Source organism: Urtica dioica, chromosome 2, assembly GCF_054948205.1.
Source record: "Urtica dioica subsp. dioica isolate 48M chromosome 2, U.dioica_male_clone48M_v1_H2, whole genome shotgun sequence".
Lineage (NCBI taxonomy): Eukaryota > Viridiplantae > Streptophyta > Magnoliopsida > Rosales > Urticaceae > Urtica > Urtica dioica.
This window is the reverse complement of record NC_142757.1, coordinates 27,984,127-27,991,089: the sequence shown is the minus strand read 5'-3', so window position 1 is coordinate 27,991,089 and position 6,963 is coordinate 27,984,127.

Sequence of the window (6,963 nt, the reverse complement as noted above, 5' to 3'; positions counted from 1 at the left end):
TCAATCTAGGGTTTAAGAAAATAATTAACGCTTCGGGAAGCGGCGGAATTTTAAAAATTTTCTTTTACAAGTAAAAAACAGTTTTTTACTAACCTAGACAAAGTTTGCAACGCTTTCTTGAAGCTTGAAGTTTGAAGAAACATTCGGAAAGTTTGCAACGCTCGTCTCCCCTCGCAGCATGTCTCTCTTTCTTTCCTCGCCACCTCGAGCAACCACGAAAGTTTCTATTACTAAATCACTCGAAATAAAGGAATTAGTGAGTGGGCACTTTTAAACACTACGACTTAAGAACGAGTCTTGAAGTCGCAGAGCTAAATGCTAGGTCGAGTGAGGACCTAGGAGCCAAAACAAGAAAAATCGAAAATAAACTAGAGAGAGAGAGAGGAGTTTCGGCCAAAGTTCTAGAGAGAGAGTCTCTCAAATCTCTTAAACTTGGATGAATGATATGTGAGGAAATGAGGGTCCTATTTATAGGAGAGGTCTCACCTTCAATAAGGTAGTTTCCTCTTCTATAGAATATCACATATTCATGAGCCAATTTCCTCTTTTCCTTCTTGAGACACTCGGCCAAACAAGGGCTTCTAGAAGCCTTGATTTGTTTCCAATTTTGTTCATGGCTTGCCTTTTTCTCAACTTGGCCGATTCCCTTATGCATCCTTATGCAAATTTGTTTCCTCTTTTTCTTTTGGCAAGTATCTAAATACATTTATGCACAAAATAAACTCTCCTATTTCTCTATAGGGTAGGCGCCCAACATGTCTCTAGAAGGAGCTTCTAGAAGCTTCTTCATTTATTCATGAGAACATGAAAAAAAAGCCCATTAAGAATTTTCAATAAAACTCTTATGAAATGAAATTAATTCACGAGGCCCAATGATCAAGTCATGGCCGAGTGACATTAAGTCATCAAATGAACTTGTCAAAAAATTTATTGACATTCATTTCATCCTTTGTCTCAAAAGACAAAAATAACCTTTTGACTATTTTCGTTCTCGTTTTGACTTAGCTTCCAGTTTAACTATTCCTATCGATGTGATTCGTGACAGTGACCTCATCGACCCAAATGAACAAAGCTTGAGCTAAACACTTGGACCCAAAAGTTCACAAACCTTTTCCAAGTTTAGCTTAATGCCAACTGACTCCACTAAAGAGCTGACACTGAAAATCTCTCGGTTCAAATGAATTTATTTTCTACTCAAGAATTCAACCTAATTATGATGAGCGGATCCACTGAATATTATCTATGTTTACCCTTCATGAATGTCATCAGCTAGTCGGAATTTACTAAATTACCATTTTACCCTTCTAGCTGTTATTTCCTCAACTCCTTTGTCGCTTGTGAATAAGTTAGAAACAATGTATTGACGAGGAGCTAACAAGTCACATTGTTTCATCCAAAAGAGTCAGGACTCAATTTGGACACTGGCCAGTTCATTTATTCACACTCCAAGGAACAAAGCATGAGGTGACATAAATTGCATTTCAGCAATCTTGTACATGAATTCCATATCTATGAGAACTTCACAAAGTTACTCATGACATTCTCACAACTTAGTACTTCACCAATAGGCCCTGTTCGGAATCACATAGTGAGTCCGAACTCTGACTTTCTCAAATGAGAATACTAAGCAGTGAAATGGCATGTCTCATTTCAGGATTAAGGTAAGCATGATGCAATTCATACATAGTGACTTCGAGACATAAGAGGTTAAATGGTTTGTTCTTATCTTGTCTCTAGAAGTGCACTGGTCAATTCAGTACCTTCTGAAGATACCTAGAAGAACTATAGAGTCTCCAACTCTCAATGCCTCATAACCAGACATCATAGATTCTGCTAACAATCATACTGAGGTCAATAGTCCTTTGACCCTTAGATTGCGAATATATCGTTTTAAGCAAACTACGAAGAGTTTGTTCATGCAAATCTACATTTGTCTCTTCGTAAGTTGTTAAGTTTGTTTATGGACTAAAAGACTAAGGTTTTATCATACAGCTTCAAACAAAGAAAGAATGAATGAACGTTTCAACTTTATTAATGAATGAATAGGCAATTACAAGCAAGAGTCTTCATGACACTTTATTACATCAAATGTACAAAATAAAGATTACAACTCTTCTTGTGCGCACCATTGACAACAAACTCCCACTTGACTCAAAGAAGATGTGTGTAGTCTTTCATGCATAATCCCTCACGATGTTGGTCGAAGACCTTGTTCGCTAGGGCCTTGGTGAATGGATCTGCGAGGTTGTCCACCGTTGAGATCTTCTTCACTTCCACGTCTCCGCGCTGCACGATCTCTCGAATCAAATGGTATTTCCTCTCAATATGCTTAGAGCGCTTATGGCTTCTAGGTTCCTTTGAGTTAGCGACAGCCCCACTAGGAATCCTTATCCGCTTGAAAATCGGAGTCAGTATATCCCGTCATAGTCAGGTCAGTACCCAAGTATGTAAGCATCAAGTTCCTAGTTCTTCGAAGATACTTAAGAACATGCCTAACAGCAATCTAGTGCTCGGGTCCAGGGTTGGATTGGAAACGGCTAACTACGCCAACGGCGAAACAGATGTCAGGTCTAGTGCAAAGCATAGCATACATAAGGCTTCCTACGGCAGAGGCGTAAGGAATTTTCCTCATGTCTTCAATCTCTTGTGCAGTCTTGGGAGACTGGTCCTTAGAGAGTGAAACTCCATGCCTAAAGGGTGTTTGGCCCTTCTTGGAGTCTTGCATCGAGAAGCGATCCATTACCTTATCAATATAAGATGCTTGAGAGAGCGACAGGGTCCGGTTTTTCCTATCTCGAAAGATTTGGATTCCCAGAATGTACGCGGCTTCTCCTAGATCCTTCATATCGAATTGCTTTGCCAGCCAGACCTTAACCTCAGATAACTTACCCACGTCATTACCAATGAGTAGTATATCATCGACATATAGTACCAGAAACACAACTTTGCCTTCGTGTATTAACTTGTAAACACAAGGCTCATCTATTGACTGTTCAAAGCCAAAGCTCTTTATAGTTTCATCGAATCTAATATTCCATGACCTAGATGCTTGCTTTAATCCATAAATGGACTTAAGCAACTCACAAACCTTGGTCTCTTGACCTTCTTCCACGAAACCGTCTAGTTGAGCCATGTAAATGCGCTCGTCAAGATTGCCATTCAGAAAGGCTGTCTTGACATCCATTTGCCAGATCTCATAGTCGAGAGCTGCAGCTATGGATAGGAGTATGCGGATGGATTTAAGTATCGCGACTGGCGAGAAGGTTTCGTCATAGTCAATCCCTTCTTGTTGGGTATAACCCTTTGCCACAAGTCGTGCTTTGAACGTCTCGACGTTCCCATCAGGACCCCTTTTCTTCTTGTATATCCACTTACACCCTACGGGTTTAAACCCTTCAGGAAGGTCTATATGTTTCCAGACTTTGTTGACATACATCGAGTGCATTTCAACTTTCATGGCGTCAAGCCAAAGGTTTGATTCAGAACAAGCCATCGCTTGGCTATAGGAAACAGGGTCATCCATGTCGGAGACGGCTACAAGAGAGTCTCCATAAGACATGTACCTGTCAGGCTTTGGAGTAGCCCTCCCACTACGTCTAAGTACTACTTGACGAGATTCTGATGAGTTAGGTTGTGTTTCAGTTGACGTAAGAACAATTCTTACAGATGAGGTAGAAGCTTCCTCACCCAACTTTTCTTCAAGCACAATTTTGCTTCTAGGTTTTTCATCTTTCATAAAGTCCTCCTCAAGGAAACGAGCATTCGTGCTAACGAAAGTCTTATCGTCCTCGGGACTATAGAAAGTAAAACCTTCGGTTTCCTTTGGATATCCCACAAACAGGCACAATTATGACCTACTAGCCAACTTGCTAGTCTTTTGCCTCAGCACGTGTGCAGGGCAACCCCAAATTCGGATGCGGCCAAGATTCACTTTACGGCCAGTCCATCGTTCATAAGGAGTACCAGGAATCGTTTTGGACGGAACTTGGTTCAGAATATAGGCGGCTGTTTCGAGGGCATATCCCCAAAAGGAAGGAGGGAGTGATGAGTAACTCATCATTGATCTAACCATCTCCACAAGAGTTCGGTTCCTTCTCTCTGACACTCCGTTTTGTTGAGGTGTGCCAGGTGTGGTAAGCTGAGAAGCGATACCTTCTTCTTTAAGAAAGTCATCGAACTCTCCAGACATATACTCACCACCTCGATCAGATCGAAGGGTTTTGATCACTTTGCCAGTTTGCTTTTCCACTAAAGCCCTAAAGACCTTAAATACGTTAAAGGTCTCGGATTTGTGTTTGAGCAAATAGACAAACCCATATTGTGAGTAATCATCGGTGAAGGTAACGAAGTATTCGTATCCTCCACATGCCTGTTGGTTGAGCGGACCACATACATCAGAATGTACTAGTTCCAGCAACTCAGTGGCTCTTCTACACTTATCGGAGAAAGGTCGCTTGGTCATTTTTCCTTCTATGCTGGATTCACAAGTAGGTAGTGAACCTATTGCAGAATCTTGGAGTGGACCGTCCCTCACAAGTCTCTTAATCCTATCTAGACTGATATGACCAAGTCTCAAGTGCCAGAGGTATGTTGATTTTGTTAGATCGGAGGATTCAGAAAGTTTGATCCTCTTTGGCTCCCTAATTAGATCGTTATCTATTTCGGTGTCTAAAAGAGAAGGTTGAGTGGGATAGATGTAAAAAAGACCATTCTTCATACATGCATCAGTGACAAAAGAATTAGAAAAAGAAATACGAATTCCATTCTTTATAAACTTTAAATAATAATCTTGCTGGAAAAGTTGAGCAACAGATATTAGGTTTTTCCCAAAGGAAGGAACATAATAAACATTATTCAAATTTAAAGTTCGATCTTCAAAAGATAGCGTCACGGATCCCACAGCTTTCGAAGACACCACGCTCCCATCACCCCACTTGAAGCAGAAGTCGCCATCCTCTAAGCTTTTGCTTTTCCTAAAACCAGTCAAGGAGCAGCAAATATGGTTAGTAGCAGCGGAGTCAATAATCCACGATGATACATGATCAGCTACTAAACAAGCTTCAGTAACAAGTACAATACCTTTTACTTTGGTTTTGAGGTAGGCAGGACAGTTCCTACGCCAGTGACCAGGCTCATTGCAGTGGTGGCACTTGTCTTTAGACTTGTCCACCTTCGGAGCCTTTGGCGCCTTCTTCTTCGTTTGAACCTTAGGTTGGTTCTTCTTCTCGGCATTGCGAGGTCTCTTCTTAGATCCAGAGGTGGAGGCAGTAGCATGTACTTCTCCTTGAGCCCTATTTTTCTTAGTGAGTGCCTCAGCGGTTTGAAGTTCCTTCATGAGCTCGGTAACAGTGTACTCTAGCTTGTTCATGGAATAATTCAACTTGAAGGTATCAAAGGTTTCGGGGAGAGTTTCCAAGATCATATCTATTTTAGTCTCCCCATCAATCTCGGATCCAAGAATCTCCATCTAGTTTAGATAGCTAATGATCAGCATCATATGATCTCTAACGGGAGTTCCAGCCTTCATACGACAATTCATGAATTGTCGGACCGCTTGTTGCCTAGCTTGACGTCCTTGCCCTCCAAACATCTCATGGAGATTGTAGAGCATATCGGTGGCAGTTTCGTAATCACGATGTTGTTGTTGCAACACATTGTTCATCGATGCCAGAATGTAGCACCTCGCAATCTCATCGGATCAAAGCCAGGCCGCCAGGGCGTCTTTTTCCTATTGCGTCGAATCTTCATTCGTTTGAGGACAGGGGGTGGTGAGAACCCATTTTTGCTTGTCGACAGTAAGGACTATGTCGAGGTTACGTTTCCAGTCGACGTAATTGTCGCCTTCGAGTTTATTCGAGGAAAGAATGGTTGAGAGAGGGTTGAGAGACATATTGCCTATAAAAGTTGAAACAAGTTTATGATTAGTCTTTGGTTTAGGATTTAAGTTTTATTAAGACTTTTATAAAATCCAAAGGTGTTATAAACCAAACAATAATTTACTCCCTCAAGAGAAGGCCGCAAAAAATCTCCTTTTATAAGTAAATGACACATCATTAATGCTAAGCCAAGATGTCAATACCTCTATTTTGACTAGCCACCTTTTAAATTGGGTTGATCACTCACATCCTTTCGCAGAGCCTCAAGGGAGGATTACTAGGGATTGAGCCTAAGTGTGCAACCAACCACTTAGTCCAAAAGGTCAACTTTGAAAAACAATCCCCCAAGGGGAGGCCTTGCCATCATCGTCTCACTCTCGGACGTAGCTCATTGAGCAATGATTGAAGCAATAACGCCTTGGAGTACTCCGATTTAAGTGAGGGTCGCAAGAGCGGCTCTTAGTCCCACGTGAATTGCTTCTTTCATTAGTGTTGGGGATCGTGGGTTACAAACAACAAGTATAACCCTCCTACTTAGTTTTTGGAGTTGGTTCATCGACTCTTATAAGTTCGGAAACAGATTTCCTAGTTAGAGAGCGATAGAGCGGACAACTAGAAGAGAATCCTAGATCGACATGTTCAGAGTAGTATTAGTGCATAAAGGCACAAGGTACATACTTGATCTTTTCCTATTTTCTATTTCGGGAAAGTGCGTGAGGGAAGTGTGAACTTCAACTCACTCGAACACTTGAAAGTTTGAGATTACACATCTTTTTATTTTTCGGCTTGTCTACAAAGAGACCTCCCACTCAAATTTTTCAAGAGCATATAGATTTTGAACATATGTGATATAGATATAGTTTTGAAAACATTTTGAAAATTTATTTGATTTGGATGACAAAATATTTTTCAAGTTTGAAAGTGAAAATGGTTTTTCAAAATTCAAACTAGTTTTGTAAAAAACTCAATTTCAATTAAACTTTCAAAAATCAAAACATTTTAATCTTACACATCATGTTTATAATCTTATAAAAAACAATTTTGCTCAAGAAAATTTTCTCATTAGAGTTCTATAACTCATGGTAGT